The sequence below is a fragment of the Dermacentor silvarum genome, chromosome 9 (assembly GCF_013339745.2).
Source record: "Dermacentor silvarum isolate Dsil-2018 chromosome 9, BIME_Dsil_1.4, whole genome shotgun sequence".
NCBI lineage: Eukaryota > Metazoa > Arthropoda > Arachnida > Ixodida > Ixodidae > Dermacentor > Dermacentor silvarum.
The window spans coordinates 165,271,842-165,295,282 of record NC_051162.1 but is presented as its reverse complement, the minus strand read 5'-3'; the positions used below and the strand labels follow the sequence as shown (position 1 = coordinate 165,295,282).

The 23,441-nt window shown below is 47.1% G+C and overlaps 1 long non-coding RNA gene across 1 annotated transcript in view; it reads left to right on the top strand.

The window, feature by feature from the left end:
• Positions 1 to 23,441, top strand: part of LOC119464624 (uncharacterized) — a 40,710-nt gene that overhangs the window by 5,801 nt on the left and 11,468 nt on the right. Inside the window, exons 3-4 of the long non-coding RNA XR_005194485.2 lie at positions 2,834 to 2,910; positions 8,470 to 8,556. This is a non-coding gene — a long non-coding RNA (uncharacterized LOC119464624). The remainder of the gene's footprint in view (positions 1 to 2,833; positions 2,911 to 8,469; positions 8,557 to 23,441) is intronic.

Here is a 23,441-nt window from a genome sequence, read left to right as displayed (position 1 = left end):
ATCATATATCGTGGGATATAATCAAGTCGTTTAACATCCTTAGAAAAGGAAGTAATTAAGTAAGTACTTTATTTACAGTAAGCAATTTACAAAGCTTACTACAGGGGCACGGGCTAAAGGCAATCAAGCCTGACAGAGTTCCCTGTCCCTCCGCATTCGAGGCAGTACATACGCTTCGAGTTCAACACAGTCAACACAGTCGAAAAAGTTTACAAATCATCTTTAAATAGTCACGCACAAGATGTCGCGCACGGCAATATACACAGCTAAACCAAATAAATTTAAAGAAATGGAAACGTAGAATGCATGAGAATGCACTGAAATTACATTATAGATGGAAAACTCAGAATACTAATTCGTGAATGATTTATGCATTGGTCGAGGCATGAAAATCAACAAGTTAATGTTGATACGGCACACATGTGGTAATTAATAAGTCCTTGGCTTGTTTTTTAAAGGCAACACTACTAGCTTTAAAGTTCAATCTATCTTAAAGGATATTGAAAACATGATGTGTCTGGTACGCAGCAGTTTGTTTTCCATAATTAGTTCTTACTTTAGGGGCTCGTTTTATCTGGTCTCGTAAACGGTAGTATGGTTTTTCGATGCGGCTTTGTTCATTTAGTTTATTTTGTTGGTTTACTTGGAGCAATTTAAAATAGTACAACTGATCCACCCTGAGCATGGAATGTTTTATGAACAGTGAAGCAGTTGGCAGGTCTTGTCATTTTCCTCTGTACTTTTCTAAACAGAGCAATATCTTCTTTTGCATAGTTACAAGTCTATGGTTATCCATGTTTGTTCTCTGATCCACACCGCTCTCTTCCAGTCTCTTAACGTTAGGCCTAAAATTTTTCGTTCCATCGCTCTTTGTGTGGTCCTTAACTTGTTCTCGAGCTTCTTTGTTAACCTCCAAGTTCCTGCCCCATATGTTAGCACGGGTAGAATGCAATGATAGCACACTTTTCTTTTCAATGACAGTGGTAATATCCCAGTCAGGATTTCGTAATGCCTGCCGTACGCACTCCAGCCAAATTTTATTCTTCTATAAATTTCTTTTTCATGATCAGAGTCCCCTGTGAGTAATTGACCTAGATAAACGTGCTCCTTTACAGACTCGAGAGGCTGACTGGCGATCTTGAATTTCTCGTTCCCTTGCCAGGCTGTTCAACGTTCTCTTTGCATATAATCTTCAACCCCACTCTTACACTTTTTTGGTTGAGGTTCTCAATGATTTGCTGTAATTCGTCCCCATTGTTGCTGAATAGGACAATGAAATGTGGAAACCGATGGTTGCTGAGATATTCGCCGTTGATTCTCACTCCTAAGCCCTCCCTGTCTAAGAGATTGAATACTTCTAAGCATGCAGTGAATAGCATTAGAGAGATTGTGTCTCCTTGCCTGAGCCCTTTCTTGATAGTTAACTTTCTACTTCTCTTGTGGAGAACCAAGGTTGTTATGCAATCCTTCTAGATGTTTACCAATATATTCATGTACGCATCTTCCATAGTTGACAATGAGCCGAAAACGTGGAAGTGGGCAGGCCCTGTAATGCGTAGGATGGATAACTGGTGGACCATTAGTGTTACAGAATGGATACCAAGAGAAGGGAAGCGCAGTCGACGACGGCAGAAAACTAGGTGGAGTGATGAAGTTAGGAAATTCGCAGGCTCAAGTTGGAATCAGCTAGCGCAAGACAGGGGTAATTTGGAGATCGCAGGGAGAGGCCTTCGTCCTGCAGTGGACATAACTATAGGCTGATGATGATGAAGTCTATGGTAATTTCTTTGCGATGTCGTTCCCTAGAGTAATATCCCGTAAGTTACCTCAGAAAGAAAGATCGCATAGTACATATCTTGTTTTAACCTAAGTGGTATTAATTCTAGTATATTGTGAAAATAACCAACTACTCGCGCTAATGCGGTAATCAGGTGATTTACATGTGTGTTCCAGCTTAATTCCTCATGAAACCACACACCATGTAATTTTTGTTCCCTGACGTGTGTAATACAATTTGCTTCAAATTTCACACTTATTTTACTTATAGGCTTGTTTATAGGTCCAAATATCATATAGGTTGCTTTTTGGCATTTAAGCGTAGCCTATTTTGCCTTAACCATTTTGAAAGATGCCTTAAATAGTTGTTTGCACTGGCTTCAAGTGATATTAAATTATCTGATTAAAAGAAAACGTTCGTATAATCAGCGTACATACCAGTTCAGGGGAATCAGCAGTTTCTCATTGTCGTCATACTGCCGCTGTCGTTTCATCGACTTCATTTCATCGTCATCATCGTCACTGCGTCATCGTCATGCGGTCATGCTCATGGCGATCTTGGCAAGTGAGTCGCATATAGCAAAATGTGGCTCGATACCGGAGACAGTGTTTATCACATATAGCCGAAGCAATGGAACTATCAGTATGGCCGCTACATATTTTAAAAATACAGGACTTTGGCGATATGGACTGGTTACATTGCTAGAAGGCTTATCGCATTGCTTAAATATATATTCTGGAGTTTAACGTGGCAAAACTACAAAATGATCAAAAGGTACACTGTAGTGGAGTTTCTGGATTACTTCGACCAACTGGGTTTCTTTAAGTTGCACTCAATGCCCGTTACAAGGTTGTTGTTTTTTTTACATTTCATCCTCATCGACATTTGGCCGCTACATCTGGGATTCGACTGCGCGCCCTCGGACGTAATTTGCATTACCGCAGACGGTCATCGTGAGATGATGTCTCATAATTCTGTTCTCGCGTTTTGAGCAAGCAAGTCTGATGCAGCGTTATAAATTTCTCGCATTTAGTAAATACGTGCTTTCTTTAACAGGTATAGCATGAATGCTACTTACTATCCAACTGTTATGATCGGGGAACGTGTCAAAACATTCAGGTCTGTTGACGAGGGTAAGTAATTGCGTGCATTTTCATTTATCACTTCTTCAGTGTCCCTAGTCTGCCATAATTTGATGATTGTGCGTTCAGTTGAAAATATTAGAGTGCGCGAAGGAAAGCTACTTTGTAAGTAAGCTGGGGGGAGCAAATGTAAATTTGACTGTGGATCAGCAAAACAAAATTCGGGTAGGAACCCTCTACTCGTGAACTGTTATATAACGAGCAGAATTCTTTGGAATTACTTATTAAGCTTATACTCTGCTCCTTCAAACCAAGGCTGTCGAGTTTGTGGACAGGCTACTCCGAAGAATCCCAAGAACGTTATGAGGATCTCCTCAGTAAACACGTTTTGCCATCAATCTTCGGTTTGGAAAATTGAACTCAGCACATTATAGGGTAGATTTTATTATATCGAGTTCAAAGGGATTCTGCGAACTATTCACATTCATCCCGTAGGGAGTTTTTAGCCCCAATTATTTACGTCGCCCATCGGCATAATGATGTCGCCTTTCCTCATCCCTCACAGGTAGCTTCCTAGTGCGCAGCATAATAACCCTTGTCCTATCTTTATCGGTTATGCCTCGCTTTTATGCACTGTATGACTGGCTTTTATGCATGGCTTATGAAGAGTCAAGTGTCCCACTTGTCGCATCATTCTCAGTCATGGCTGCCTTGTTGATACCTCGCTTATATTCCTGGCTTGATAAATGTCAAGTGCACCGGACGCGCATTTAGAACACTTGGTGTTTCCCTGGCGACATCTGGCGTTTTCGTAAAGACACCTTGCCTTCGCTTGTCGAGATCGTAACGGCACCTGGTGCCTTGTTTCGTAAAACGAACCAAAGCTGCTGGAGTGCATGTTGTTGGACATAAATGGCGCTCTTAGTTTTTTTGTTACGCACGAATACCTTCAAGCATAGTCAAAGAACGCTACGCTATGATAAAACATCTTACGCATTCGTAATTTCCTATGTGAGTCATAATATTAAATATAAAGCGTTTCCTTTTGCGTCGCCATTATGTAAAGAAATATGTATATAAAGCGAAACACGGGAGCGAAGCAGACAGATGAAATTTGCGGGCAGTATACTAAAGAAAAAGATAAAAAATAGCACTGTCGCATGCAGCTCCAGGGCTCTAAATTGTACACTTGAGGCTGCGTTTTCAGACTTCTTCCATTGATTTTTGAGTTCTCATCCGCAGTATTTACCATCAAACAGAAAATTATAATTTTGTCCAATTAAAAGTGAAATTTTACGAATATTCACTCCTTTGAGTGTCACATATTGCGTGTTCGTGGCTGTTATCTTAGAACACTATGTAACAACATGAATGTCACACTTCTACAGTGCTTATCATTGTATTTAATTTTCAGTTTATTAAAGACGACAGTCTTTCTTGGGTTACCCGAACGCGAAGTCTGTCTGCCGGGCACTCGATTGAACTGCCCAGCCAAGAAACCTCAGGCCTATTTGAGGCAAAATATATGTACATGACCGTGATCCGCAGCGTTCATTTAATTAAGAATATACATTGGACAGCCTTTCGCGTTAGTAAATGAAAAATCAACGCGCTAGGAATGGTGTCGAAGAGACGCTACGCGTTTAAAACAAGCCGGCTGAAACCGCGGCTCCGTAGCCGGCTTTAAGGCAACAGTAATAAAAGGTCTCAACAGATGGCGCGAGAGCAGGGTCAACGCGGTAAATTTGAATATTGTTACGGGGAGAAATATATGTATTTACAATATATACAGAGGGTTGTAGCTCTGTGGCCAGGGTGACACCATCTACCGAGCTCCGAGACACTTCAGCCTCTTCTTCCCCAACCAACGTCATTTTGTCCACAGCGGTACAAACTCGTACGTGACATGAACCCCCCGGCGGCAGAAGCATCGTCTCGATGCTTCTTAGGGTGTCGAATCAGCGTGCGAGTTATAGGGCTTTAGTCGCGAAACGTGCACGATATCAGTTCCTGGGGTGGTAGAATACTTTGAATTCACAGGTGAGATCTCATATGTGAGGCTGGTGACTTGGCGAAGAACTCGGTATGGCCCGACGTATCGTGGCAGCAGTTTTTCGCAAAGGCCGACGCGACGGGAGGGTACCCAAAGCAGAACAAGGCACCCAGGGCTGAAATGAGCGTCCCGACGACGACTGTCGTAACGGTGCTTCTGGATAGTCTTAAATGCCAGAAGACGGTCACGGGCAATACGACGTGCTGCGGCCGCGCGAACGATGGCGTCGTGAGCATAGAACGTGGTAGTGGTGGCATCAGAAGGGAGCAGTGAATCAAGAGGAAGGAGAGGGTGACGGCCATATAGTAGATAGAACGGGGAATAACCAGTAATATCGTGACGCGACGAATTGTATGCAAACGTCACGAAAGGTAAGGTGCAGTCCCAATCCCGGTGATCATCACTCACGTACATGGAGAGCATGTCCGTAAGTGTACGGTTGAGACGCTCGGTAAGTCCGTTTGTCTGTGGGTGGTAAGCCGTCGTGAACTTGTGGGACGTTGAGCAAGAACGAAGAAGGTCGTCGACAACCTTAGAAAGAAAACAAGGGCCTCTATCGGTGAGTAGCTGACGTGGGGCACCATGATGTAGGATGACTTCATGGAGGAGAAAATCAGCCACATCAGTTGCGCAGCTTGTAGGGAGGGCCCGCGTTATGGCATAACGCGTGGTATAGTCCGTCGCAACAGCTACCCACTTGTTGCCCGAGGATGAGGTAGGAAATGGGCCAAGGAGGTCCAGGCCGACGCGGAAAAATGGCTCACTGGGGATATCTATAGGCTGAAGGTGGCCAGCGGGAGACAATGGAGGCTTCTTGCGGCGTTGGCAAAGTTCGCAGGCAGCGACGTAGCTTCGAACAGAGCGATATAGCCCAGGCCAGAAAAATCGTCTGCGCACACGGTCATATGTACGGGAGACACCCAAATGACCAGCGGTAGGCACATCGTGTAACTGCGAGAGAATTGTCGAGCGCAGATGCTGGGGAACGACGAGGAGCAGTTCAGCACCATGAGGATTCATATTGCGTCGATATCTTATTCAGGTGACGGTAATCGATACAAAATCTCCAGGTGTTGTCCTTTTTAACCAAAACGACAGGTGACGCCCACGGACTGCAGGAAGGCTCGATAATATCTTTGGAGAGCATTTTGTCCACCTCCGTTTGGATCACCTGGCGTTCAGCTGCTGACACACGGTAGGGCCTCCGGTGTATAGGAGGAGCGTCACCAGTGAGGATGGGATGGGTGACGACACGGGTGCGACCTAGCGGGCGTTTTCCAAAATCAAAGATGTCTTCATAGGACATCAGAATACGGCGAAGGGCGTCGTAGCTCTGTGGCCAGGGTGACACCATCTACCGAGCTCCGAGACACTTCAGCCTCTTCTTCCCCAACCAACGTCATTTTGTCCACAGCGGTACAAACTCGTACGTGACAATATAATTCTGCAAAACCTCCATTGCATCCATCATGCGAGGAGTGAGAGGGAAGGGGAAGAGGGTGGGGGTCGGGAGGGGGAGAAGAGAGGGTGTTACGTATCCGGGGCAGCAGAAGACTATATCGTGTTTCGCCGTCATTTGCAGCGAAGCAAGTAGGTATGCGGCCAATTTTTTTTTTGTCTTTTTTGCCGCCAGAAATTCATCACATGTACACAAAACATTCTTGTACCCTATAGCAATGGCAGCTAGTGGCGGCTAATAGGAATCCCCACAAGCCACTTTATACTGGGAACCGGAGGCCGATGAGTCGAAGGCTGTGACTAAGACAAAAAAAATCACTGGAGAGAACCATTGAAAGCTGCAGTACGCAATGCAGAATGTAGTGGAGTGAATGTGGCCTTAGCTTTTCTTTTGAGGGGTGCACCGCGAGTAAAAGAAATACAGCCACCACTTACACAAACGCCATAGGATGCATGCGCAGTACTTGACCGAGGGTGAAATACTGTTACGGACGACAACAGAAATGCGTAAGATTGTGTGAGCAAACAGGGTGAAGACCAATTCCTAGAGGACGATATATTAAAAGCTAGGACGAGGGCAATAAAATATGTCGTTTTGCCACGTCTTGAAATATATATATGCATATCGTAGGTTCACCAAAAAGGACCACACCATTCTATATTTAGGGGCGAAGCAGTGCGGTTGCTTAGATATTAAATACTTATTTGCACTGATGTCAAAATTCATTAAGAGCATTTTGATTGCTATAGTTTATTGTTGACTGATTTTATCATGGCTCTATTTGTGAATAACATGCGTTGACGCGTTGAAATGTACTTTTCCTTTAAAACGTATACTGCTTCATGGAGGCGTCATAAACAGACGTGTGCCAATATTCGGAACTTTGGAATAATGAATCGAATAGTGTTCTGTTCTATCTAACATTATTCGATTAAATCTCCGAATTGAATGGTCCCTATTCGTAAATGCAAGCATTGTTCGAATACTCGAATATTTTAAAAAAATCAACTGCGCTCTCCCCCTCCCCCCCAAAAAAATAAAATAAAATTGGAGAAGACGTGAGATAAATTTTTACCCCCGGGGGGCATAAAAGTATGGACATAAAACATCAGAACTTGGGTAGTGGAGAAGGCTAAGTCAGTTAGGTAGCCACATTTTACATGCTATACAGCGATCATTCGTACTCTCTGAAGAGTCATGTGCATTTGAAAAAAACTAATTTTGCTCCTAATGATTCATTTGTGCTTTTTAAATAACCCTTCATAACTACTACGTTTTCAGAGTCGGCCTAAATAAAAAATACAGGATGTCACCATCGTTTTAAAATAATTGTGACAAAGCCTGCCCACTCTTCGAAAAATATTTGATTCAATTCGCTTCCAGCACTATTCGGTTCTTATTAGAACGAAAGCTCTACTACGCCATATCTCGCAAGGTCATTCATCACGTCTCAATGACCTTGAGCCACCGGAGCTCAAGTGTGGCAGGCGTGACGTCACGCCACGTGGTCCACTGCGAAGAGGCGTCGCAGGTGCGCTCGCTCGGAGCCTCGCCGCTGTGGTACCACGTGACTAGGCGAGGGCTTAATAGCTTCGCCGGTGCTTGGTCGCTCAGTCTGGCCATGGATGGCTCACCGGCTAGACCGTCTGTGCGCGCGCTTCACCACAAGCGCCAGGTTGAATCCAGTCATCCAGTAGCTATAGCTAGGCGGCAGGCTGCGACATCTCAAGCAAAGGCAAAGTTGGCTGCTGAAACACAGGAGCAAAGGGAGGCCAAATTAGCATGGCATAGAGAAGTTTACCAAGCGCGGAAGTGTGCAATAATGAAAGACTGTGTGCATAGTCTTTGCAAAACCAAACCAAACAGGCCTTTTCCTCGTGACAACTAGGTTAAATCTCAGCCAATTTCTTTATTCGATCTCAAAAATCACTATTCGTTCACCCTTAGTCATAATATGTAGAATATGCACGCTTATCTTTAATTTACACTAAAGTTTGAAAATCGACCACATAGCTATTAAATTATAGAAATACTGCTCTATAGTTTTGCTTTCCAAAAGTGAAAATGAACAACCTATCATTTTTTTCGTTCTTTACAGTATCAGGCGATATCACTAACTACACGTTTATTCATACAACCCTAGAATGCGCTATTGTCCAAAAAAATAAAAGAAAGCGACAGGAGGGTAAGTTGACCAAACGTTCCACTATTAAAAAAAACATTTGTACACAATGAAGGCCTGGATAACGTGAACCGCCGCTGTGAACATTGTGCAGCGGAGAGCTTTTTTTTTATACGCACTTCAGGTAATATAGAAGCGTACAAAAAACAACTTCAGATGGCTTAAGTTCTGACGACAAGTGGCAACGGAAACAGGTGATAGATGAAGCAATATACGTTTACACCAATATTAGCGCGCGTATGTTGGTGACTCCCTCTTGTTACCTCCGCTGCGCATGCAATATTTCATAGAAACCCGTACTGAATGACTTCGCAATTTTGTGCTACAGTTTACATCTTTAGTAAGCACCTTTTCTTTTGCGACGCGAATTCTTCCATTTACCAGAGCCCTTGGCGCCGTAAGTCTATAAAAAATTATTATACATCCTTTTTTTCATTGCATTACACATATTGTGACCTATTATTGCTCTACTTTTATCTTTTTTTTTCCTTTCTTCCTCCTGTCGCAACTGTCAATGTGTTAAAATGGTTTCGAGAGCCTTGTCAAGCGGTCATGTCGACTGCTTTTTCTCTCAAACCCCCAGTTTGCACCACACACTGTATTGCAAACTCAAATAAAGCTTTGATTGATTGATTGATTCCACTCCGTTAAGATGGTCGAACAGCGACGCTGTGTTAGTTACACCGCATGTTACGAGTGTTACATGTGCATGTGTTGCACGTGGTGTAATTGCGTAAACACAAGTAAACACAGATCTACAACTCGAATTTATATTACATTGAAACGTTGCGAGGCGAGAAGAGGCAGCGACTTCCGACGCTACTCGACGAGTGTCCCGTTCTCTGGTCGAAACCTGCCGAGCCACCGCCCGAGGCATCGGGTGCAATCAGGGGCACCGCGCACGTTCAGCGCGAACGCGGTGAAACGGCGTTGGCAGCAGCTCTGCGCGTTGCGCATTATCTGAAAGGGCGCGCCGCACAGAAATAGGGTGCCTACATGCAAACGGCGTTGCATGTAGGCACCCTACACAGAAACACCTTCCCTTATGCCCATCGGGTCTCCTTCTCGCGCACAGCGCGGCCTTTCATTGGTCGCCTCTCCCCCCCGCACTGTCATTGGTCGCCTCCTCTCCCAGTGTGCCTCTCCTCCTCGGCTGATCGCGTCCCCTGTCCTCCCCCGATGCGGCTCTCATCTTCTCCTGGTCACAAGACCTGCGTGACTCCGGTGGACAGACGGACGGATCAGCCTCGACCTACAACAGCTCCGCTGTTAAATGTGAGTGACTGCACCGTGATCAAAGGCATCAGTAGAAAAGCTGCGCAAGATGCTCCGTTCGCACAGTTTGACCGCTAGGCTACGCAGATGAAATGGCAACAAATTTATGGTTTGTCTTTGATCCCTCGTAGAGATGCTTAGAAAACTCCCTATGACACACGGCGCAGTGCCACCTAAACTAGATAACGACATTATTTTCTTGATAAATAAAACTCCCATCACTTTGGTCAGCAAATTCACATTATTCTTTGGAAATTAGTTTCTTTAACCGGAAAGAACAGGTGGTATCTTCCATAAATATGTGCCCCACATGACTAGCATTATACATTCGCTTTCCTTTTTTTCATTCAAAAGCGGCTTCACTTGGGCATTAGTGCAAGAACAAGCAAGAAAGGCTTATGTAGCTCACTTCGTACAGGGATAATACTATTGGTTGGCTGTAACCGGCCGTTCCAAAGACGACCTTGCTTCGAACGCTAACTCCATTTAATTCGTCACCGCAACATAATGCCTAGTGTAGCAATGTAACAGTTAATTATAAACTGTTTGCTACTCAGTGGTGTTAATACCGGTAAAAAAAATGGTTGTCCGTCGATGTGGGTAAAAGAATAGTATTGACAGCGTTTGATTGCCGGTAGGTAAGTGAAGCACAGAACATTACAGCGAAGCACTTCAGGGCTCACTCTTCAATGGTCGCGTCCGGATGTAGAAAAAAAAACACCGCATATCCACGGAGTGAATGATGGTGAGTGGGCGAAGCTCCGGAGGGAATCATCGGTAAACCGTGAATCTTCCGTGTAATTCGCCCAGTCTCGCCGCACTAAGTCGAACGATTGACTTCCACCAATGACACGCGCCATATGTGGCGTCATTCCTATTTTATAACAGCGCCCTTCATTATAATTGCACCATCTCCCGCTTAAGGGGACGCTAGCACAAACGCGTTAGAAACGTGCAGTACTCTCTAGTAAGGGGGAAAGGCCACAACGTCTTATGCAGCCGTTTACACATGCCGGAACGTGCACCGCGTTTGCCGACGCCATCACATGACTGCTGAGAGAGTATAACTCCCGTATTCATAAACGCTCCTCGACTTGAACTTGACTTGCCACCGCCTTCAACGCGTTTCGAACGCGCTGCCCAAGGCAGTGGCAAGTCAAGTTCAAGTCGAGGAGCGTTTATGAATACGGGGGTAAGGCGGGGAGGCCACAGCGTCTTACACCAGCTTCTTACGCGGGCCGTAACGCGCTAGCACAAACGCGTTAGAAACGCGCAGTCTTTTGTTGATGTTGGTTATTTATTGTCATCGTGGTGCGTTTGTGCATGTGCGCTTCGTGACATTCTTTTTTTCAATTGCATTCTGGCACTCTCCCTGTGAAGCCATGGCTACAAAGTAAAGGCATATTTGTTCCGTGGTCTGTTAACTGCATCATATGTAACAAATCGGAAACTATCGAGCACATCTTCCTGGATTGCCACGACTCCGTTTTCTTGTGGGACGTTCTCAAACGAACTCTGAAAAAAGAATTGCCGATAAGCACTTTCGGTATTCGCTTCTTGCCATGCGCAGACGCAGAGGGAGTGCCGGCTGACATGATAATGCTTTTGTGTATGAACAGTGTGTGGAAAACGCGCATGGATGTCAGGAATGCCCGCATAGATGCAAGGTCGGCAAGGCAACATCTAATTGAAAGTCTTACGTACACCCGGGATGCCCTAAAGCACATGATTGAACCACCAGAGTGGATTCAGGAGCTTGACGTTTTGGTGTGTGTGGTAGCCTCTTTGAAGGCCTTTCAAAGTAGCATAGTCTAGCCAAATTATGCGTTAATGTTGTGTACCGCCAAGTGACCTGCTTTGTATTTGTACGGGTGTATGTATTGTTGCAAAGAAGGTAATAAAGAAAAAAAAGCTTCGTGGCGTAGTGGTTAGCGCCGCGCGTTCGGAAGCGAGGCGTCCCTGGTTCGATTCCGCGCTACGGACACAACTTTCGGAATTTCTCTTTCATAAAAGTAGACGTGGCTACCTACTACTACTCATACTACAGAGGAGGGACAGACCCACACCTTAAGGAGCTTCGCCCCTAAAAACTCTCATTGGCCGTACGCTGTATGTGCGAATGAAAGCGTGCGAGCGACGCGCGCTTTCACGGGGAGCGAACGCACGGCGGAGAGCAAACGTGACTTCCCAGTGGAAGGGGAGCGGTGGGCGAGGAGGGCATCGAGGCACCCTAGACTGTGTGTGTGTGTGCCCGCTCTCCCACTGCGGCGGATGCGCGCAGCCCTGCCGGCCTCTGCCGCCTGTGGCGCTGACTCTCTCTTGGCTCTCGCCCGCCTCTCCCGTAACAGTGTCGACAACGGCGTTTAGCCGTTCCGTCACGTAGACATCGCGCTAGCGCTCTTATCAGTTGCCCTTTCGACTCGCCATGGCCCTGCCTCGTGCCGTTCGTTCGGAGGAACAACGCAACGAGCGACGGGGAACTGGCGACTCAATCAACTCAATCTCCCACGTGAAAGGAGAACAGCGGGAAGGCAGCGCGGGAGACAGGGGTTACGGCTTCTGCTCTGCGAGCGACTTGTATTTTGCGTGGCGCTGGGCGGTCGCGCGCACCTTATCTTGAAAGCGATCTGCAACATGGCTCCTACCTTTGTATGCGCTGTGCTTTCGCTGCTCATTTTCCATTGAAGCGATCGACCGCATGAACCTTCGCCCGCTGCTGCTGCACGCTTGCTCACTCTAGCGTTTTGACAGCGGTTGTGTGCGGTCACACAAACAATGCGCAGAACTGTTGTCGAAGGTGGCGGCGTTTTGCCCGCGTTCGCACCGAACACTCGCGGCGTTGGTGAGGTGTTTATGAAGAACGTGCTAACCTTTGCCTTACACCCTCTGGTGGTGTACCGTAGTGACTATAAGGCCATGTTCCCTATGGTCAATAAATAAATGAGCACCACCGAATCATATATATTTCTCCATTCTTCAATAGCTGAAATAACCAATTACACCATCACATCTTAATAGTCATAATTGGAACTACATAATTCCCACCATAGTGCAGCTTCGCTGGTCTTTCATCTCCACCCCATTGGAAGGGCTGACATTTTTTTTCTCAGGGCTAAATCAACGCTACGCTCGTAAGTTAAAAAAACAATATTTCACTATTAATTACCAATTTCCTTCGAAGAAATCTGAGATCACAAGAATCAGACACGCTTGTGGTGAAAATTTATACGGCATTGCAGTTTTCATGATCCGCTGCCACACACATTGAAACAGGTTCATGAGGGTAGGATTGGTTGGACAGGTTCAGATACGACATTGGTGTAGGAACGCTTCAATTGGTTTACGGATGGTAAAGCATGTAATGACAATACTTAGATCCACAAAGGCGAAGTAACTGTTCCACAACGTCTGCGATGAACTGCCGACCACGATCACGTATCCCCTTTCGAGGTACTCCGTGATGGATTATAATCGAATTAAGTAGAAACTATGACACAAGGGATGCTGCGATTGAGAAAAGGGTCAACGTGTCAATATAGCGTGTTATGTTATCCACGCATTCGATTATCCACCGCCTGCTGGTAGAATATTTGAGGACTAAGTTCCGACTTTCTCAAAAGGAGCAGTCGTTACTCTAGGCATTGCTGAATCCCTGCAGGAGCCATAGTTGGTTCTTTCTTACGCTGGCAGACAGCGCAGTTGGTAACGTACTGCTTAGTTGCTTTCCGCAATTAAGGCCTCTTGAATTGTTGTCGGAGGCTCTGAAGCGTTCACGAAAATTCAAGGTGTCGGGCCGAATGTCGTTCTTCATTGCCCGAATAATATCAATGCGCAGGTATTCTGAGAAGACAAGTAGCGATAGAGCACACTAACACAAATAATTATTGCGTTACAACATGCAATGATAAATCCCCAATGGCGTAGCCTGTTCAGATTTGTGGGTCGCATCAATAATCTGACTAATTCAAGGGTCGTGCTTTTGTTCGTGCTTGAAGACCGCGAAGTCAGGAAAGACCAATGAGGTTGTAGTTAGGTAATCACTAACATCGGAGGGGAAAGACGAGAAAAGCAGACGGCATATGTGTGGTACCGGCAGCTCTTGTAATCAATCGAGAAATCGTATTATTGAGGCCACACGGCCCTATGAGCCAACCAAACAATTTGGTCGCGCAGTCTCACAAGCCAGCAGAGCAATGATAGTACGTTAGAATCCGAAATGGCGACCATACAAACATGGCCTGTACTTAGGAAGAGCGAAAACAACAGGTATAAATTCAAGCTCCGTGATATACAGGGTGTTTCATTTTAGCTGCACCAAATTTTTAAAAATTGCCTCTGGCAGATAGCAGAATTTTCATCCTTGATCTAAACTGCTCGATGAGGCAGCCATTACTTCTACGATAAATCAAATCACCTTATTCAATAATTAACATAATTACGCTAATGAACGTTTTAATTATTATTTTACGGCTCATCTTTCAATATACAAATTACAGCCACTGAGTTCGCAAGGCGTATCCACTTCGAACGAATTCTCACGGCTGAACCAGTTTCGAGATATTAATTTTGAAAGTGTCCGACGAAATACATGGGCGTTCCAGTTAACTTTGTGCTTCAATGCATAAAACAGCTTTTTCCTCAAAAAGTGAACCGGAACGCCGATGCATTTTGTCGGACACTTTGAAAATTAATATCTCGAAACTGGTTCAGTCCTGAGAATTCGTTCTAAGTGGAGACGCCTTGCGAACTCAGCGGCTATAATTCGTAGATTGAAAGATGTGCCGTAAAATAATTAATTAAAAAGTTAATTAGCGTAATTATGTTATTTGTTCAATAATATGATTTGATTTATCCTGGAAGTAATGGTCGCCTCATCGAGTAGTTTAGATCAAGGATTATAATTGTGCTATCTGCCAGAGGCAAGTTTTAAAAATTTGGTGCAGCTAAAATGAAACACCCTGTATGCTCATAGCCTATGTCAAAATGCAACTAGCGTACACAATAACGTGTTGGCGCCCTCCTTGAAGCTGGACGAGCACAACAACATCTTCTACACCATTCGCACCTGCACGCAGTTCAACGAACCTTTTCTGGTCTAAATGGTGCAAAAGTGTTTCAGAGGTGAGCAAAAACTTAGATGCTAGAAAGCAGACTTGCACTGAGCAGTTCCTATGTAGCGAGTGCCCCTGCGAAGCAGGGCTGTCAGGGGATAAGCGAGCTGGGCTAATATTCACGAATGGGAAAGGCGAAGGCCGTTCACTCTCTTCGGCGGCTTCATAATGTAAACAGCAGCAATCCTTTGGGGCTCTGCATATATGCCGTCCTTTTCCACGAGATATCCCACTACAAGCTCTTCACACTCTTCGAAAAGGCACTTCTTAGAGCTCAAAATGAGGCCAGCTTGCTGAATGCAGTTGGTTGTGCTGGTGGAGAGTTGGGCCGAAAATAATCACATCACCTAGATAGCACATACAAGTCTTCTACATGAGACCGTGGAGGATGAAGTCCATAAATCGCTAGGTGGTTGCTGGGACATACCATTAGCCAAATAACATAACACTAAACTCAGAGACCCTCAGACGTAAAAAAAGTGGTATTTTCTTTCTCAAATGGATGCATCGGTATCTGGCAGTACTCGTACCAGAGGTCAACGACAAAAAGTGCGAGGAAGAGTGAATGCATTCAGCAGAATCGTAAATACGTGCTAAAGGATATGCGTTTTCTTTTTGTGTGATGGCATTAGGAAGGCGGAATTCTCAATATCTCAATTAGTCTCTTTCTCAATAAGTTCTCTTTCTTTTTCACTTGAATAACACCACCTTCCGAGGGACAGCAAGCCACGGGAATAACGCCTTTCCGCAGCATGTCCTTTTTTTATTCACATAGCCTTAAGACCCTTCTGGGCATTACATAGGGGTGCACATCGTCTTCAAGCATTTTGTTTACCTGCTTTTGTATCGCTTCACATTCTTTTGGGGACACACGATAAGGGTTTTAGTGAATCGGTCTCCCTTCGTCCTCTGTGGTTATGCGGTGCTTGGTTAGGGGCGTCCGACCGACTCTTGACGTCGTCGCAAAGCAATCGCGGAACTCGGCCAGTAGTGCAAGAAGTCGTTCTCGCTCGTGTTGCGGTAAAGTAGTGCTTACGTCAAGCACAGGTGCTGGTTCTTGCGTATGCGCTTCTGCTAGTACTGACAAGCATCCACGAACATCAGCGACGTCGTCAAAAGAGGCCACAGCCGTGCCTTTCGCAGGTGCCGTCGCTCTGTGCTAAAATTTGTTAACGGGTTCGTGCGCCCATCGGTGATATTTACGATTCCTCGTGCAACGGAGATGCCGTGAGTAAATAACAAGGGGTTACTTGGTCTGCAACTCCTTCACAATCAAACGGTACGTCACATGCGACCGAAACAAGGATACATGACCGAGGTGGGACGACCACGTCGTTTTCGATTAGACGAAAGGAGTCGCGTTGCAGCGATAAGCAGGGAATTAAATCAGGGCTCTTGTGAAACGTAACCAAGCGTTCCGGGATGTTGATTATGGCGCCGTATTCTCGTAGAAAATCCATGCCTATGATTAAATCTTTACAACATGTTGGAAGAACGACGAAATTTGCCACGAAGGAAGAATCTCCTATGGTGATTCTCGCCGTACAACTACCAGCAGGCGTGAGCAATTCGCCACCCGCAATCCTTATATGGGGTCCCGTCAAGGACGTTTTTACTTTCTTAAGGTGAATGGCTAGACCTTTTCTCATTTTTGAATAATCGGCACCAGTGTCGACTAACACTGTAACTTGCTGTCCGTCAACGGAAACAATAACATCTGCACTCACAATTTCGTCGGTATCAAAGTTTGTCGCTTTCACGGCGTCCTGCGATGGGATTAGGGGGGCTTTTCATCGTCTTGTTGTCGGCCCGCAACCTTACCTCCAGAAGTCACCGCTGTTAGTTTACCCGGCGTGGTCTGGGCGACCTCCTTCCCCGGAGGTCAGCAAAAGTACGTCCATTCGGTGAAGATGAACGAGCAGGGGACGGAGAGCGTGACCGTCAGCCAAAATCGGTCTGGTGGTTAGACAGAGAGTCATCGCTCAGAGTGCGCGTTACTGGACGATCTTGAAAAGCAGCGTCGTTGCGGCGTAGCATATAGTCGTCACTGGCGTGTCGACCATCAGACCAGGATTGAAAAGGTCGAAATGAGGCGTCGCGGTACCAGCAAGGGCGGCAAATATGGCCGATGACTTCGCAATGATAACAGAGGGGACGCCTATCAACCGTGCACCATACGTCCGTTTTTGTTTCGAATTTGCGGGCACCTCGAAGCCTCGTCTTGTGGCGGTGAACAAAATGCAGTGGACGGCGGCTGGCGGTAGGACGGGATCGGCACAATGGGTGCGTGTCTGAAAGGTTCCTCTGGTGGTGATGACCAAGTTGTGGCTCTGGGCGGCTGATGGGGCGATCGCATGGGCGTAACAGCTGGTTGACGTCGGACAGCGTCGGTGTAACTGAGGGGACGCTGCTCATGACGAGGATCGCCTGCCGAGAATGCTTGCCTAATATCACATGCGACTTAAGCGACTGACGCCACGGGTGTGCCCATTGCCGGTACCCAGAGCTTGGGAAGTTCTGCGCGAAGAATCTCCCTAATTAGATCACGAAGGGAGTTCTGATTGCTAACGGTCATTGCGGTCGCGTTGATAGGAATGCTGGTGGGCAAGCGATCGCACTGCCTGCATCTTAGATGGATTGCGCGTTCAATACCAGTGGCTTCCTTTATAAAATCAGCCACGGCACTCGGTGGATTGCGCACAAGTCCGGCAAATAGTTCGTCTTTTACGCCACGCATAAGGTAGCGCAATTTTTTTTCCTCAGGCATGTGAAGGTCTGCTCTACGACACAGGCAGGCCATGTCCTCGGCAAACATTGCTACAGTTTCGTTGGGTTTCTGGAAGCGCAGCTGGATTAGTTGCTGGGCACGGTCCCTCCGATCGACACTCGCAAATGTTTCAATTAGCTGATGTTGGAAATCATTCCATGTAGCGAAACTGGCTTCGCGGTTTTAAAACCACGTGCGAGCACTACCGTCAAGGGCGAAATACACGCGGAAGAGCTTTTGTTGAGCAGTCCACCCATTGACCTTGGCAACACGTTCGTACTGGTCAAGCCCGTCTTCAACATCTGCATGTGCGCCACTATGAAAGTGATCGGGAACCAGTGGTTGCAGAAAGGTTACCTGGGACGGACTGTGAGTAGCGCTATTTTGTGGAACCTTTGACGGGCTGGCGGTCGCCATTGGCAGAGGTAGACAGGGCCCGGACGAGCGTTCTTGTAGGGCGTTGAGCTCGGGAGCAAGGCCTAGCAGCCGCCGACTGAAGCGATTCACAGGCGTTGTAATTGGAGATGGGCTGGATGAACGGCTTCTGGGAGCAGTCCGGATCAACAGGCGGGGTTGCGTACACAGCACCTGCGCCAGTGTCACGGTTCAACGCGAACAAGAGAACAACGCCGAACAAGACGGCGGAACAGCCTGTTGAAAAACCACAAGAACAAAATACGTCGTCTTCGTCTTCGAAGTGCCCCTGTTCCACTACACGGAGTACGTTAAAGCACACATAGTCATCGTAGCCTAAATGCCTGCATAGAGCACGCGTCAATATATATCAACAAATATATCTGCCGCGGCACTTCCAAGTTAGCAGTTACCAGTAGCTACGCAAAATGGGGGGGGGGGGGGTAGTCAAAGAAATCATCGCTTTAAAACGTCGCAATTGCACCCAATAGGCAAAACATGGATAGAGATAGCCATATAGTAGACAGCTATACGAAGTACGATTCATTGTTTCATTGGCCCCATATACTGCTGTAATCATTCGCTTACGAAACAAATTAACATGCATGAAGTCACGCGCTCTCCGAAAAATATGAATAGAGCTCGTGGATTATGCCGAACGTTCGTGTCAAAATGGATGGATGGATGGATGGATGGATGGATGAATGAATGGATGGATGGATGCTATGAGCGTCCCCTTTTATACGCGGTGGTGGGTTGCGCCACCAAGCTCTTGTTATTATTGTGCCTAATGTCCTACCTTTATTTTTGACAAAACACACAAATACAAAGAATTCCAAGCATCACACCTTTTGAACCATTACTGGGAACTGTGTTTCTGTACGTGTCCGTTGTTTGTTGTGTCCCTACGCGTCTCCCACCAAACTTCCAACCGCCTCTTACTAATCTCTATAGCGCACTTGTTTACTTTCCCCCTGCTATCCCTGAACCCAAGGGCTTCAAGGAGGTCAGAGGAGTCTAGACTGGCAGCTGGATAGATTTCTTTATATTCGAATAAAACACGTTCCATCGTTTCCCTAGCTTTACCGCAGCAAGCACATGCGTCTTCATCCTTGGTGTACCTCGCTGTTTAACTACGCGTTCTAAGGCATCCTGATCTCGCTTCGAAAAGTAAGGAGCTTCCCTTTGAGTTATCATGAATGGTTTCTTTCCTGATCTCTTAAGGTAGTTAGTCATAGCAGGTTTCGTTTCCATTGCCGCCACCCATGACATTGTCTCAGCCTCTCTCACCTTGCGTTTTACGTTCTTTGTTGCTGATGTGATGAGCGCCGGCAGCGGGGACCAAACGCTTCGTGCCGCTCCTCGCCTAAACGCGTCTCTGAAACATGACATTATGCGATCTTCAACACTTTTGGTGCTGTCTATGACGCTAAATATTTTTTTGCAGAAATACGTCGTTCCAGCCATTGCCTAGCCATCTATTTGGGATTTTCGAAGTGACATTGTACTATTTTATCGCCACATTATTATCTGTCCTCCTTTTTGTCCAGATTAATATTGTTTCGGGGAGAAAATATATGTACTTACAATATATACAATTAGGAGGTTGTAGCACTGTGGCCAGGGTAACATCATCTACCGAGCTCCCAGACACTTCAGCCTCTTCTACACCAACCAACGTCATTTTGTCCACAGCGGTTCAAACTCGTACGTGACATTAACCCCTGGCGGCAGAAGCATCGTCTCGATGCTTCTTAGGGTGTCGAATCAGCGTGCGAGTTATACGGCTTTAGTCGCGAAACGGGCACGGTATCAGTTCCTGGGGTGGTAGAAGACTTCGAAGTCACAGGTGATATCTCATATGTGAGGCTGGTGACTTGGCGAAGAACTCGGTGTGGCCCGACGTATCGTGGCAGCAGTTTTTCGCAAAGGCCGACGCGACGGGAGGGTACCCAAAGCAGGACAAGGGACCCAGGGCTGAAATGAGCGTCCCGACGACGACTGTCGTAACGGTGCTTCTGGATAATCTGATATGCCAGAAGACGGTCGCGGGCAATGCGACGTGCTGTGGCCGCGCAAACAATGGCATCGTGAGCATAGAACGTGGTAGTGGTGGCATCAGAAGGGAGCAGTGAGTCAAGAGGTAGGAGAGGGTGACGTCCATATAGTAGATAGAACGGGGAATAACCAGTAATATCGTGACGCGGCGAATTGTATGCAAACATCACGAAAGGTAAGGTGCAGTCCCAATCCCGGCGACCATCAGACACTACATGTAGAGCTTGTCAGTAAGTGTACGGTTGAGGCGCTCTGTAAGTCCGTTTGTCTGTGGGTGGTAAGCTGTCGTGAACTTGTGGGACGTTGAGCAAGAGCGAAGAAGGTCGTCGACAACCTTAGAAAGGAAACAGCGGCCTCTATCAGTGAGCAGCTGACGTGGGACACCATGATGTAGGATCACTTCATGGAGGAGAAAATCAGCGACATCAGTTGCACAGCTCGTAGGGAGGGCCCACGTTATGGCATAGGGCGTGGTATAGTTCGTGGCAACAGCCACCCACTTGTTACCCGAGGATGAGGTCGGAAATGGGCCAAGGAAGTCCAGGCCGACGTGGAAAAATGGCTCACTGGGGATATCTATAGGGTGAAGGTGGCCAGCTGGAGACAGTGGAGGCTTCTTGTGCCGTTGGCAAAGTTCGCAGACAGCGACGTAGCTTCGAACAGAGCGATATAGCCCAGGCCAGAAAAATCGTCTGCGCACACGGTCGTATGTGCGGGAGACACCCAAATGACCAGCGGTAGGCTCATCGTGTAACTGCGAGAGAATTGTCGAGCGCAGATGCTGGGGAACGACGAGAAGCAGTTCAGCACCATGTTGATTCATATTGCGTCGATATAAGGTCCCGTCCTGGAGAACAAACATACGGAGAGAGGCGTCCTGTTGCTCCGAGGTAATGCGTTCGATGATGGATCGCGAATATGGGTCACGGCGCTGCTCGTCGGCGATGCGTGAGAAGTCGGAGATCGACAAAACGCAGGTATCTGTATCGGTTTCGGTGCCATCGGGTGGGTTGACAGGGTAGCAGGAGAGGCAGTCGGCGTCCTTATGTAGCCGCCCAGATTTGTAGGACAGGGAAAACGTGCACTCTTGCAGGCGTAAAGCCCAGCGGTCAAGATGGCCTGTCGGGTCTATGAGTGAGGATAGCGAACCTAAATCATGATGATCTGTCACGACGGTGAAATGTCGACCAAACAGGTAAGGGCGGAACTTAGCAATGGACCAAACAAGGGCCAAGCATTCACGTTCTGTTATGGAGTAGTTTCGCTCTGGTGCAGAAAGAAGACGCAATTGGTGTCCCGCTGTCGTTGGGATAAGATAGCGCCAATTCCATGACCGTTGGCATCAGTGGGAACTTCTCTGTAGGCATGCGGATCAAAATGACCCAACACGGGTGGATTGGTAAGGCGACTGATAAGAGTTGAAAATGCTTCAGCCGGGTCGGGTCCCCAGCGAAAAGTGGTGTCCTTTTTCAAAAGGTCTGTGAGAGGACGAGCAATTTCGGCAAAGTTCTGGATAACTCGCCGAAAATAGGAACACAGCCCTAGAAAACTGCGGATATCGGTAGAAGAAAGCGGAAGGGGAAACTCCCCAACGGTATGAACTTTGTCAGGATCAGGCTGGACTCCAGAAGCGTCAACCAAGTGACCAAGTACTCGTAATTGGCGGTGGCCAAAATGGCATTTTGCAGAATTGAGTTGTAGGCCGGCACGTCGAAAAACATCAAGGATAGATGAGAGTCGGTGAAGGTGGCCCTCTAACATCGGTGAAAAAACTATGACGTCATCAAGGTAGCAGAGGCATGTGGTCCATTTGAATCCGCGCAGAAGAGAGTCCATCATGCGCTCGAAGGTAGCAGGGGCATTACACAGTCCCAAAGGCATCACTTTAAATTGGTAGAGACCATCTGGGGTGACGAAGGCGGTCTTTTCGCGATCTTGTTCATCGACTGCGATTTGCCAGTAGCCTGAGCGCAAATAAATCGATGAAAAATAACTGGCACCGTGTAAGCAGTCCAGCGCGTCATCAATACGCGGAAGCGGATACACGCCCTTTTTCGTAATCTAATTCCGGTGACGGCAATCGATACAAAATCTTCAGGTATTGTCTTTCTTTTTAACCAAAACGACAGGTGACGCCCACGGACTGCAGGACGGCTCGATAATATCTTTGGCGATCATTTTGTCCACCTCCGTTTGGATCACCTGGCGTTCAGCCGCTGACACACGGTAGCGCCTCCGGTGTATAGGAGGAGCGTCACCAGTGAGGATGACGATGTCACCAGTGAGGATGACATACGTCACCAGTATGGGTGACGACACGGGTGCGACCTAGCGGGCGATTTCCAAAATCAAAGATGTCTTCATAGGACATCAGAATGCGGCGAACGGCGTCGGCGTAAGTAGGTCGTAGGTCAGTAGCTATCATGGGCGTAAACTTGTCGTTACGCGAAGTAGGACGGTGGGAAGCTGCAGCAGTGTCGAATCCTGGTTGGGGCGTAAGAGCAGCTACTCCACACTCTTCCAAAGGGAACAGAAAAGTGAGAGATACGCCCTCAGAAAGCACTGGCAGACACGAACCAAATTTCAGAAGGGGAAGCCACGCTCGATTGTTGACAGGAGTTACAATTGAGCTTGGTAGTGCTATTTGGCGTGCTAGGAGAACGTCGCAAAGTGGGAACACCACGTAAGGACCATCTTGAAGTGGAGGAGAAGGCGACATGAGAACGTAGGTCGCAGCATCAGGTTGCAGTCGAGGAAATTCAGCAGAACGAAGTCGGGACTTGTGGTCTTCGGTCAGGTCGGCAAAGTAATGGGGCATTTCAAGGCGAAGGGTGCCGGTTGCACAGTCAACAAGTGCTGAATGAGCAGACAGGAAGTCGATTCAAAGAATCACTTCGTGGGGACACTCGGCCAGCACAGTACCCGCCGGGGTGGCTCAGTCAGCTAAGGCGTTGCGCTGCTGAGCACGAGGTCGCGGAATCGAATCCCGGCCGCGGCGGCCGCATTTCGATGGAGGCGAAATGCAAAAACGCCCGTGTGCTTGCGTTGTAGCGCACGTTAAAGAACCCCAGGTGGTCAAAATTAACCCGGAGCCCTCCACTACGGCGTGCCTCATAATCAGAACTAGTTTTGGCACGTAAAACCCCAGAAAGAAGAAACGGCCAGCACAGTGAACAGGACTAACACTGGACGACCGGCAATGGTAACACGGGCGGCGCACATTCCCATAACGGCTGTTGTACTGCCATTAGCCACCCGGACGG